The 13,199-nt window shown below is 66.6% G+C and overlaps 1 protein-coding gene across 1 annotated transcript in view; it reads left to right on the forward strand.

Moving 5' to 3' along the window:
- The window catches only part of PAFAH1B2 (platelet activating factor acetylhydrolase 1b catalytic subunit 2), a 640,582-nt gene that overhangs the window by 529,658 nt on the left and 97,725 nt on the right, over positions 1–13,199 (forward strand). The gene's annotated exons all lie outside the window — the stretch shown is intronic.

A 13,199-nucleotide genomic window follows, 5' to 3' on the forward strand; every position in this document is an offset into this window, starting at 1 on the left:
ACCTACGCGGGCAGGCGAACCGCCGCGGCGCTCCCCGAGCCCGTCACCAACAGCCACAGCGGCCCGCGCCGAACGCCAGCCGCACGGCACCCCACGTCAGCCCCCGCCGGGTCCCAGCCGCGCCGCTTCACTCCACCACTGCCAGCGCGGGAAGGCGGCAGGCGGCACCGGGCTCGGCGCTTCCCGGCTTGCTGGCAGCCCCGGGGACGCGTCCGATCTCAGGCTGGCGCCTGCTGATTGCTCTCCCTGGCAGCCAACCCGGCCGGAGCTGGCAAATAAACATCGGGGAAGAGCGTGATGGGGAGCGCAGCTTTCCAATGACACGTATCAATCACTTGTCACACCAAAGGTACAACGAGGGTTTAATACAAGACTCAAAAGACCGCGGGGCTGGGGAGGGGGGGGCTCTGTTTACATGGAGGATGCTGAGCTCGGGTGGAGTTTGGAAACTTCGTCTTCTTCCTTCACCAGGGCGGTGGGTGAGGGCAGCCCCCCAGCCCTGCCCTTCCCCAGCAGCCGCCTCTCCCCTGCCGCAGGCTCAGAGGAGGAGGAGGAGGAGGAGGTTTTGGTCCCAGCATCCCCCCCCGAGGTGCCTCAGCCCCGTCTCGTTACTGAGGCTCGCAGTCCCTCTGCCCACACGTCAGACGAGAGAGAAGAACAGAAATCGCTCCTTAAAGTTCACAACCCGTCACTCCGGCTTTCAGAAATACAAGCAAAAATGGCAAAGCAGTAGGGGGAAAATCCATTTCTCTCGAGATGATCTTTCCCGGGAACGCGTCCTGGTGATTCGCAGCCAGGCAAAGGCGAGCGTGTTTGTCTGAGATAGGGGAATCAGATCTGTCTGAACTCTCCTCCAGACTCCCCCCTTCAAAAGAGCTTTTAAAAAAAGGAAAGCCTTGAGAGAGAGCTCTCGCCTGCTCGAAGCCCCCTCCCTCGAGCACGCGGCCCCTCAGGGCCGGCCCCGCTGCCCCTCTCCTCTGCCAGCGGCACCGGGGCTGCGGAGCTGGCACCGGGCTCTTCCCGCCTCGGGGTGCTCCGGGCTGGGCGCTGCGACCCCCAGAGACCCCCGGTCCGTGCTGGGGACCGCGGCGACGGCCCCGTCCTGCTGCGGCCAGGCTGGGCCCCCGGGGGGGCGCGGGAAGAGCCCCTCTTTGGGGAGGGGTAGAAGGACCCTGCAGGGCTGGCTCTGGCTCCCGCAGCTCCCGTGGCACCAGCGCAGCGGGGGCCACGCAGACAACGCTGCCTCTGCACCCTCGCTGCCGGGAGAGGGGGCTGGGGCAGGGCCAGGGCCTCCAAGCGCCCCGGGATGCTCTGGGTCCCGCACCCCGTATCCCACTCCCTGCCCACAGCTCTGCCCGTGCTGGGTGCGGGGGATGCTCTGGGTCCCGCACCCCGTATCCCACGCCCTGCCCACAGCTCTGCCCGTGGCGGGTGCGGGGGATGCTCCGGGCCCCGGTCGGAGCGCAGCCGCGGCCGGGGGCGGCCCGGGGCTCCGGCTGATTAGCGGCCGCCGTTAATTGCGGGGAGCGGGCCCGGCGCCGGCGCAGCACCGCCACCTCCCGTCCGCGCGCCCGCGGGGACAGCGCGGGGACAGCGCGGGGACAGCGCGGGGCTCGCCCGCCCCACGCAGCCCCCTCGGCGCGGGGTCCCCCGCACGGCCAGCACCCCCCGCCCCGCACCACTCGGGGCTCCGCGCCCCGCATCGCCCCGCATCGCCCCGCCGAGCGAGAAGCCAGAGGCACCGCCGGCTCCCCGCGCATCCGCGAAGGGTTTTCGGGGGGGTGCTGCTTGCCCCCCGTCCCCAGTCCCTTTTCAGGCTGTAACGACTGGAAGCCCCCACGGGAAGGATCGGGGCGTGGGGTCTCCCCGCCAGCGTCCCCCCAACCCTCGCCCGGAGCCCCTTCCTCGCAGCGGTCACGCCGGCAGCGGGGCTCGGGGGGCTGGCAGCAGCGGGGGGCTGCGTGGTGCTCCCCACCCTCGCAGCCGCCAGCCCGGCCGGGGGCCCCGCGGCTCAGCCGTGAGTTACGGGGGGCTCGGCGGCGGACGCCAAGCCCTGCGCTCCCCGTAGCCAGGCCCCAGGGCTGCTCGCCGCAGGGAGGGCGCGGCGGGCAGCCCTCGGGCGGAACGGTGCGGGAGAACCGCGAAAGGCGATGGACAACGCAACCCAACCGGCGAACGGCGTCGGGAAACCCCGCTGGGAGCTGGGGAGCGGAGAGGGAAGCAGCCGGCGTAACCTTGGAGACGGAGCCGGGGAGCCCGGATGGGCGACGGCACAGAGGGGCTCGGCGGGGAGCGGGGAGCCCCTGCCCGAAGCCGCCCCTCGACCAGGGAGAGCCGGGCGGGGGGCCCGGCCCCGCGGCCCACGGAGGGTCCGGAGGAGCCCGGAGCCGCTCCGCGGAGAGCCCACTTGGCGGAGGGGGAGCGGGAGGGTCAGGCAGACGAGGCGGTGGAAGAAGAAAAGCGAGGTGGGAGAATACAGGGGGCGGAGAGGCATGGATGCAGAAGAGAAGAAAAGAGATCAGACACCAAATACGAGAAAGAAAGAAGGACGAAAGCTGCCGAGAGGCTGCACCGGCGCTGCAGCTGCCGTGACCCAGGCAGCATCGCCCGCCTGGAAGCGCTGCGCCTGCGTTGATGAATCCCAGCCACCACCGCACGCCGCTCCTCCAGAGCGAGCGCTTCCCGCAGTTCCCTCGGAACTTGGGCCGACTCCATCCTTGCGCGCTTCCCACCCGCACCGTCCCGCTCACCCCTCGCTCCTTCCGTGCTGCACAGAGCTCCAGGGTCCCTCCCGCCCGGCCACCGGCCCGGCCGGGGAGACCTGGGACAGCTCGGGTGCCAGCGGCGGCCTCGCCAGCCCGGCCGAGTCAAGGCTGCGCGCGCGGCAGCCCCGTTCCGCCTCCGCGGCAGCGACAGCGCGGCCCAGCAGGGACCGAGCCCGGGAACGGAGCCACCTCCCGCCCGGCACCCAGGAGCGGGCCTGGGGACAGCGGGTTTGGGGACAGTGGGTTTGGGGACAGCCACATGTCCCGTCCTCAGCTCCGGAGCGAGCCCGAGCCCAGCCGCTTCCCCCAGCCGGACCACGCCGCGCTCTGCGAGGGACAACTCGCTTAATGTGGGGCATCAAACAGCCCGCAATTAGCTCTCGATCTTAATTACGCACCTTACTGGTGAGCTCATCAACTTAATCTAATTAGTCTGCAGAGCTCAAGTGCCGGTCCCTTTTCCTTAAACAACGTGCGAGGGAGCCTGCTCTTCTTTTTGGTAAAACCTGGTCGCTTACGCATCCGTCAGCCGGGCGCAGCGGCGGCCGCCCGGCACGGCCAGCCCCGCCACGGCCACCGGTGTCCCCCGGACCCGCCATCCCCGTGTCCCCCGTCCCCAGGGAGGGGGACGGTGCTGTCCCGAGGGGCCGGGCACCCTGCGCCTGGCTCGGCTTCCACGGGGCCCTGGGACCCGAGCTGCGCTCCCTGCTGTCCCCACGGCAGCGCCTGGGCTCGGAGATGCCATTGGCTGCTGGTGGCGGCCACCACACCCCGGGTGCCGGGGTCCCCCGTGCCGCAGCCACCGCCAGCGCTGCCAGCAACCGGCCCCCTCCCTGAGCAGGAATCAATGAAATCCCCTAAAAGCTCATAACTCGGAGGTAATTATAAGAAGCATCAATTACCCAGCGATGCGGGTTTCAGGAATTCAATTAATTTGCATAGTGATCGATTCAGGCGGGTCCCCTCCGGGTCCCTGGAGGCAGCCGGGACATTGTTGCGCACGCGAGTGATTCGACAACGTAGAACCCAAGCGCGCTCCCCTCCTATTCCGAGCTGCTCATTCAGCCATATTAACCTCCCGATCGTTTCTTTCGGCACGTCTTTCAGCGGTGTTTGTTGCTGCCACGCCGGTGCAGAGCATTACAATGCAGAGAGTAATTGAATCAATACAGGCACGGCACTCGGGGCCTCCCGGCGCGCGGCAGCGCGAGCTGGCAGCAGCCCGCCCGCAGCCCAGAGCGCTGGGCTGCTCGAACCCTTCCAGTTCCTCGGGCGCTCGCCTGGCTGCGCGGCAGCTTCCCGCACCGCGCGGCTGCTGTTGCTTCGCCCGCCTCGGAGCGGGAGCCGCCGGCGCTGCGACGAGGACACGGAGCAGCCCCTCGGCTTTCTCCGAGCATCCCTGCATCCTCGGCGGGGACGCTGCTGCCCGGCTGCGTGGGGCACCGGTGTGGGACCCGCCAGCCCTCCTCCCCCTCCCAGCCTTCCTCCCCCTCCCAGCCCTCCTCCCCCTCCCCATCCTTCTCGACGGCCGCACGCACGTAAGGGAGCGCGAGAGAGGAAGGGGCCCCTCCAAACGCGAAGCCACCGCACAAAGCAAGCACCCTCCTTCAGCCTGAGATGGCTCTGAAAGGAGATGGGGTTTATTCCGCCTCCCCTCCCGCTGGGATATTAGACAGCTAAATAGCAGCGCGCCTGCTTCCCTCAGATAACCGGTTCCCAACGAGCACCCTAATTGTCCCCGGCCCCTCTCCGCCGCCGCGCAGAGCAGGTCATTTACCGCCCGGCACACGCAGCTAAACACAAATCCATTTCCCAAGGGAAATTTCTATTCTTATCGGGGCTCTGCAAGAGGGCTGCAAGCGGCCCCTGTTAATTGAAGCTTTGGTGATGGCTGGAGGAGGCCTCTGATCAGCGCCGCGAAGGGCTGAGAGGCTGTGCCGTGCCCGCGCCGGGCAGCTCCAGGCTCCGCGGCCGCGCCGGGCATCCCGATACAGGAGCGAAGGCGCACAGAACCACCGGCCCGGTGACAAGGGTGACGAGCCGAGGCTCCCCGGGCACCTGCCCTCGGCGCCGGGGCCATACGGCGACCGCAGCGCCGGGCGCCCGCCCGTGGGCGCTTCCCCACGACAAAGCGTCTTCCGAGCGCGTTGGCTCGTCTTCGGCAACATCCTCCAGCAAATCAAGCGTCCCCTTCTTGGGATGTTTGCAATCTGCTTTATGTTGATTTTAATTAAAGCATTTGAAACTGAGCAAACAGTTCGTAGCAGGTGGCCACACGAGTGTGAAATAAGCAAACTGTTTTATCTGCCACCAGCTCCGCCAGTAAATTCCTTCAAATTAATCCCAGCCTCCGAAGGGCTGCCGCTTCCGACCGAAACGCTGCGCACACCCAGCTCTGCCATTCCCCAAATATTTGCCTTCATCCCGGCGCCAGGAGCCGGCGCCCCGGGGAGCGGGGATGTACGGCAGCCCTGGCACCGGCACCGCTGCCTCGCGCCCGTCGAGGGCAGGGTGGTGGACCTCCCACGGGGAAACACCGTGCCCCGCGTTCGGGAGCGGCTCCTGGAGCCCGGCTGCACCCCGTAACGCCGCCGGCATCCACCCTGGCCAAAGAGGAACCCATCCTCACCCTCCTCCCGGGCAGCGTGCCCTGCCCCAGCGTCCCGGCCGCCCGCTCGGCCCGTGCCCGGCCGCAGGGAGCTCCTGCCGCAGCCCGGACGGCTCGGAGGCAGCGACGGGCGGCCCTGCGCGTCGGCGGGCCAGGGGAAGGCAGCAGCGAAGCGCGGGTGCCCACAAGCTTTCCTTCTCGCGAGGCGGTGCCAGAGACAGCCTGGGGAGGAAGAACAGCAGGGAGAGGCGTGCGCGTGCTCCTCTTCATCCCGCGCTCCCTCAGAAACCTTCTCGGCACCTTCAAGGGACCACGTTTTGCCCCTGAAACCCGGCGGTGCCCTGAGTCCCGGCCCCCAGCCCTGGGACCCCTGGCACCAGGGCACGCGGGCGCCTGCGAGCATCGCGCTGGCTGGCAACCAGCTCTGCCGGTGCCCACGGCGGCGGCAAGCGCGGCCGCACGCCCGGGCAGCACGAGGTCCTCCGCTCCCCTGCGTCCGCCCGGGGAGGCTGCGGGGCGAACGGCGCTCATCTCCGCTGCTCGGCCACGGCGGCTCTCGCCCCATGGCCGCCACGGAGCCGGCGAGCAGGAGGCCGTCAGCTGCCGGCTCCGCTCCCTGCGGCAGCACAGGCGGCTGCCGCCCGCTCCTTTCCTCCCGGCGCTGCTCAGAGCGTGTTTAACATCCGATCTCTGCTGCTCGCCCTCCCCGGCGGCCCCGAGCTGGGAAATCAGCGCCGCGCTCCTGGTCAGCCCGCGCTCCCGGGTAAGCACAAGGCGTTCCGCTTCCCTGGGAGCACCGTCGGTTCTTCTTCTCTTCCCTCAATAGATACGGACGCGCAGCTGCTGCCAGAACGCATCAACAACAACAAAGCGGGGCCGGCTGCGAGCCCGGCGCGCTGCCCTCCCGGCGAGCCATCCCCACAGAATCACAGAATCACAGAATGGTAGGGATTGGAAGGGACCTCTGTGGGTCACCCAGTCCAACCCCCCTGCCGAAGCAGGGTCACCCAGAGCAGGCTGCACAGGACCTTGTCCAGGCGGGGCTGGAATATCTCCAGAGAAGGAGACTCCACAACCTCCCTGGGCAGCCTGGGCCAGGGCTCCGTCACCCTCCGAGGGAAGAAGTTCTTCCTCATGTTCAGACGGAACTTCCTGTGCCTCAGTTTGTGCCCGTTGCCCCTTGTCCTGTCACTGGGCACCACTGAAAAGAGCTTGGCCCCATCCTCCTGACACCCACCCTGCAGATATTTATAAGCATTTATAAGGTCCCCTCGCAGCCTTCTCTTCTTCAGGCTGAACAAGCCCAGTTCCCTCAACCTCTCCTCGTAGGAGAGATGTTCCAGTCCCCTCACCATCCTTGTAGCCCTCCGCTGGACTCTCTCCAGTAGCTCCTCATCCTTCTTGAACTGGGGAGCCCAGAACTGGACAAGTTCAGGCGGGTTCGAGCCGGGGGGCGGATCGGGATCCTGCTCCCCAAACACCGGGCTCCGGCGGCTGCGAAAGCAAAGCAATATTCACAGCCGCGCCGGGAAGCACAGGGCGTTTCGCGGAAAGTCAGGAGCGCTCCCGCTCCGGCAGCCTCGCCCCAAAGCCCGGCGCGCGGCGGCGAGGCGAAAGGGCTGTGACACCTTCCACGGCGGCACCGCCGGCTGCGCCGTCCCCGCGGCTCCTCCTGGCCTCGCGAGGCAAGGACGCGCTCCGCTCCACGCATTAATCTCCTCATCGCTAAATTAATTTCCATCGCGGTTCCGGCGCGCTCAGGGTCTGTCAGTAAATCACGTCCCAGCTGCTCAGCAGCTTTTGTGGCAGGGTTGCTGCTGGATGCTGCTTCCAGCCGGCGGAGATGGCACAGCTGTCACCTTCCTACGTCAAACCTGAAAGGCACCGCGCGCAGCCGGGGAGCGCGCCCGCAGCCACACGTGCCCAGGACCCCCACACCTCCCGCCTCCGGGAGCCCCCCGCCCCGCGCACCCCCGGGGCCGGCGCCCTGCCGCCGCCCGCCTCTCCCCTCGCCCCAGAGCCCAGGCAGAGCCGGACCCCACCAAGCTGCATTTCAGCGCACGGGGCTGCCCTTTCGGGGAGAAAAGACCAGAAAGGGGCGTGCTCGCTCCTCTGCGCAGCGATTTTCACCCAACGTGCGGGACGGGGATGCGGGGCAGAGGGGCACCCCGCAGCGCCCGCGCCCGGCTGCCGCGGAGCTCAGGACCTGGGCAGCTGCTCGCAGCCCGGCCCTGGGTGCCCGGGAGCAGGCAGCACAGCCGGGCACCGTGCGTGCCCACCGAGCTGGGACGGCGAGGCTGCGCCGGCGACCGCTCGCGGCACGTCGCCTCCGCCATCCAGCCCTCCTCCCCCCTCGCCGCGCCGCACGCCGACTCCTCCAGCTCATTGGCGTGAAATTTAATTTGCAGCAATCAGCTGGAGGTGAGGCAGGCGCCGAGTTAGCTCGACGCGACGCTCTCGCCTCCTGCCAGAGCCGTCCCCGGCTGGCAGGCAGCGGCGGGCGGCCCCCCGGCCCGGCACAGCCCGGCACAGCCTGGCACAGCCCGGCACAGCCCGGCACAGCCCACAGCCCGGCACAGCCCACAGCCCAGCACAGCCCGGCACAGCCCGGCACTGCCGCACGCAGCGGGGCTGCTCCCGTCCGCTGGCACCAGCGACGCACGGGCTGAGTTATGGCGTGGCTGCATGCACACATATTCTGATAAGGAAGAATAATAACTTGTCAAAGATATATATGATATGTGTTTTCTTCCCAGACACAATATATATTGGGATAATTCATCAACCCGCCTGGCACTGGGCAGGAGAGGGAGAGGAGAAGACTCACGACAAAACGAAGCCAAGGCAGAAGACCCGCTCGGCACCGAGTGCCGCGTCCCCGCCGGACCCCTCAGCTGCCGGCACAGCCCCCAGCACCGCTCCTTGCCACCTTACTTCCCACCCACGAACCTCGGCGGACGTCAGCGGGCGGACGGGGCTGCATCCCGCGGCAGCCGCCCGCTCCCCGCGCCCACCACGCCAGCCGGATCCCCCTCCCGCCAGCCGCGGGATTAGAAATAAAGCTCCTCGCCAGTTAATTAGCAATTACTGTGTTTGAAAGACAAACATGCCGGTAAATAAAAGCCGCTGGAAGGCGGAGCGGTGCCGAGTGGGCGCGGGGGAAAGCGGCGGCTGCGTCCCGGCGGGTGCTGGAGCGGGTCCCGTCCCCGCGGTGCCCCTTTGCCAGCGGAGGGTCCCCAGTTGCCCCCGGCCCCTCTCACGGGCGCAGCAGCCGGCGTGCACGGCTGCCGCTGCGCCGGGGCAGAGCGTGCCGTGCCCACCGCGGCGTGCCGCAGACAGCCGTGCCCCGGGCCACGCTGTCGCTGCGCAGGGGAACGAAGAAGGAAAGAAACTCGCTGGGGCCGGGGGGAAAACGCAAATACTGGGGGGCCCGGGCCCCGCGCTGCCGCAGCCTGCCCCGAGCCAGCGCCACGCGAGCACAGCCCGGGATGCGGGGTGCACGTCCCAGGAGCAGGATGTGCGACAGGACCAGCACCAGGACCAGCACCAGGACCAGCACCAGGACCATTCCCACGCGCAGCACCACCCCCCAGCCACGCAGGCCATCGCCCGGCGCGGCGGCGCGAGCTAAGCACCCGCTCCTGACACAATAAGCAGAGATCAGCGCTCCGGGTAATTCTACGAAGCAGAAATAAGCAGCATAATTCAACGTTCAGCAAGGGAAACAAACGAATCCCCGCTTGCTCCCCTCTCGTTTCTTCCCCTCCTTCCCACCCTCATTTGATACCGCTCCATGTGGCAACATCAAACGATCTTTGAATATTTTAGCTCCTGTAAAATATTTATATCGCAGCGCAAGGAAGGAAATCGGTCGCTTCCCAGCCATGTCAACATATGCCTCCTAACAGCTGGGTCCCTGGCAGCGCCCGCCAGCCGAGGCAGCGGCTGCCGCGCTCCCCGGTATTTAAAAGGCTCGGCGGCCAAGCGTCACCGGGCCAGGGCAGGGCCAGGGGCTCCGGCGCTGCGCGACACCGAGATGCTCCGGCGCTGGGCCGCCCCGCGCCCGTCACGGCGGCCGCCTCTGCCCTGGCCTCCCCGGCTCCGCGGAAGGGTGGGCAAAGGGGACGTGCCGGCGGCCGCGGAAGAGCGAGGGGAGGGCGAGGGCCTGCCCTCTGCCCCGACGAGGCAGCGCTGCCTCCAGCCGCCCGGAGATTAATTGAGCACTGCCATTAAAATGCCACCGCGAAAATGATGAAGTCAAGGTAAACCACTTCCACGCGTCAAAAGCAAAGGCAATCAGTCCCAGGCATGTCCCCCTAGGAAATTACGTGGAGTAATTAATCAAAAAGCTAATGAGAAATGTGTTTTCTTTCCCGGCCTAACACCACATCATATTCTTATTAGGCAAGGTTATTACAATAGTAATCATGCATGCTCCGAGTTCAAATTGGGTTTTTTTGCTCCACTGCCGCCAATTTAGAAAGCCATTAATGGGAAAGATAAACCCCGACGCACAAACCGGCCCCGTGTGTTTATTCACCCGGTGGGCGCTCATCGCCCCGCGCCAACGCGCGGCCGCCGGCACCCAGCCACGGCCACCCCTGCCCGCGGCGCGGCCGGCACCGTCGTCGCCAGCCAGCGGACCCCCGGCAACGCTCCCCGGCGGCGCGAAGCCGGGAGCTGCCCCAGCCCTTCCCGGGAGGGCGATCAGCAGATCTCCGGGGAACGGCGCGGTTTGCGGGCGCCCGGTCCCGGCGGAGCGGCCGAGCGCTCGCCTCCTCAGCAAATCTGGCCCCTTTTTTGGGCGCCTGGCAGCGGGATGTTCCGTAAATCTGGTGGGAAGGGGGTGATCTGCTCGGTGCGACGGGTTCCGCCTCCCCCCCGCCAGCCTTCCCAGCCCCACAGCGCGCAGTCAACAGCCCGGGGAAGGGAAAACATCTCTGCCTGATGTTCAGCATTAAATAAGTCAGCCCCCAGCAGAGAGACCGGGGAGAAGAATGAGCCTGACAAAAAATGTAAAGATTTCCCATGCGGTGTTAAAAACGCGCTGACCCGGTTAGCTCGCTGGCGGGACGCGGAGCCGCGGAGGAGCGGCGCGGGGAAGCTCGCTCCGGCAGCGGCAGCGGCGCGGAGGGGAACCTCGGCGGGGCAGACGGAACTCCCCAGCGCGCAGGAGCGCTCGCCCTTCTTTTTTTGTGTTTCCTGCAAAATCTGGTGCTTGCACGCGCGCGGCGCAACGGAGGCTGGGCTGCAAAAGGGCTTTCCCCGGCCCAGGAGACATCGCGCCCTTGGCAGCTCCGTGGCCGCTGCCCGGGGGCTTCGGGGGCCGCAGATGCCCTGCCCCGAGCAGCCCAGCCCCGAGCCCCCCCGCGCAGCTCGCCCCTCCGCCTCCCCAGCCCGCGACGCCGCTTCGGAAGCCGGCGCGATCTCTGCGGGACGTTTGGCAGCGCCGGCTCTGATGTGCGGATTAATGAGAACTGACACCGCTGGAGCAAAGCCTTCAGAAGCCCAAAGGCAGGGCCCGGGGCAAGACTGGCAGGGACGGCGCTCTCTGCGCGCTCCCTTTGATTGCTCCGCGCTCGGCTTCGCCTCCCGGCACCGGGGCGAGATGGCAGCTTGGCGGCATGGTGGCAGAGAAAGCCACGTCGCCCGGGGCTGGCTGGCTTCGGCGGGTGCTGTGGCCTCGCCCGGTCCCAGCTTTGCGAGGGCACCGGGGCACCCAGCGCAGGCAAACGCCAGCACCCTAGCGAGGGGCAGGACGCGGGGTGCTGCGAGAGCCCCGGCGGCAGCCACCGCGGCCGGTGCCGGCTCTCTGCCGGGTCGACGCACCGCGGACGCTCACCTGCAGCGCTGGAGCGGCTCCGGCGGAGAACGCGATGCGGTGTCCCCACGTCCTGCGCCCGCGGCCTGGGACGGGCTCCTCGCCGGGCTGGGGACCGCGCGGCGCTTGAGCGGGATCTGGCCGACGTCCTGGCTCGGCACGCTTGCTCGCAGGGGAGCCGGGGCTGCGACGCGCTCAAGCGCACCTGGAGGAAAAACAACATCATCATCATCATCATCATCACCATCACCACGCCCCAAAGGGCCACCAACGCCATACAGCCCACAGCCGAGGGGAGCGGCTCAGGGTGGCCGCCAAGAGCAAGCCCCCGCCACCGTCCTCACCGCGACCCGGAGCCCAGGCTGGAGGGCCGCGGCGCCAGGCTGCCTTGGCCGATGAAGTTGTAACTTCTGAAGTTCCTCCAGAACGAACATGGACGCACATCTGCTCCCACTTGGGTGTACCAAATTGATAGGGGCCGCGTCAAAATACCCCGCAGCCGCGTCCAGCGCCGACACCCCAGCAACCCTGGGCACGGACCGCTGGCGCCCGGAGCTGCCGGGGACCTTCCCTCGCCTGGCGAGAGCAGCCTGCGCCCCTCTGCCTTCTCCTCAGGATGCTGCAGACACGGCCCTCCCCGGCCGCCCGCTCCCGGGGAGGACGAGCGGCCGTGCTCCGGGAGGCAGCAGCTCGGGGACTCGGGGACACCGAGGCACGGGGACTCCCCACGCCCCGCGTGCGCGGCAGAGCCCGAGCCATGAGCCCGGTTCCTCGGCGCCGCGCTCGAACTGCCAGATAACCCATCGAAAATGTGTTTATTTCCATCCAGGCTGCTTCTCAATTCCATTATTTATCTCCCGTTTAGCCTTTGACAGATCAAAGGCTCGGCGGAGGGGACGCGGAGCTGGGCTGCGCATGAAAATCAGCCTTGATACATAATTAATTAACATAAAACAGTTTCATTAGGAGATGGTGTTACATGGCTGTTTGTCTTAAAAATTTCAGCTGCGTGAGGTGCGCGAGGGAAAACCTCTCCCCGCCTGGGCAGCTGTGGAGCCCTGAGCCCGGCATCGCCCCAAGTCCGGCATCGCCCCGATCGCGCCCGGCAGCACCCCGAGCCCGGCACCGCTGCCCGGCTCCGGCACCCTCCCCGGAGCACGGCCCCCTCTCCCTTAATCGCACGCAATGTCTCCTGCCCTTGATTATTAATCTGTTTTTAATTCTATTAAGAGATGGCCAGGAGAAAGAGTATCAATTTTAGATTAACAAGGTTATTAGCACTTAATTATGTGAGGTGTCTTTGTAATTGAAAAGGAAACGAGGAAGCGCTGTAAATATCCCCAGCCCCTGAGCTCCCGGGGGTTTGCGGGTGGCTCTTTATTCACGAGGCTGTGGAACCATAAATATTAAATATCTTGTGAAAAAAATTAGAAGGCAGAGAGAGGATGCCCTCTGGATATTCCGGCGCCGAATGCTCCTGCATTTACAAATATTCATTAACTGGGATCTGCACAGATATTTCCACCAAGACTCCGCAAATGAGCGAGCGAGCGAGCGAGAGGTTATTTAAAAAAATAGAGTCTAGAGTAAATATTATTAGTAATTTTTATCTCTGCGTGTCCCTAATTACGGAATAATTAGGGCAAGCGCAGATACGCGCACACAATCGCTAACCTGTCGGCCTCGGGGATTCTCGTGCCCGGCCCCGCTGCGGGACGGCGCTGCCGGGGGAAGCGCGCTGCCCCCAGACCCCACCCCGCGCCCCGGGACGACGCACGCAGCCGGCGGGCGCCGCCGAGCACCCGGGACTCGGAGCCGCTGCCGGCTCGGCAGAAATTAAATCGGCAAAGCTCGGGCTCTTTTAATTAAAGAGCGATAGGTGCTCTCGGCAGGGACGCGGCGCAGCACGGCGTCCCTTGCCAGCAGCCGCCTGGCCGCAGCCCCCGAGCACGGCCAAGCACCAGGCGGCCCGCGGCAGGACGGACGCGGCGGACAGACGGACGGC

The sequence above is a fragment of the Opisthocomus hoazin genome, chromosome 24 (assembly GCF_030867145.1).
Source record: "Opisthocomus hoazin isolate bOpiHoa1 chromosome 24, bOpiHoa1.hap1, whole genome shotgun sequence".
NCBI lineage: Eukaryota > Metazoa > Chordata > Aves > Opisthocomiformes > Opisthocomidae > Opisthocomus > Opisthocomus hoazin.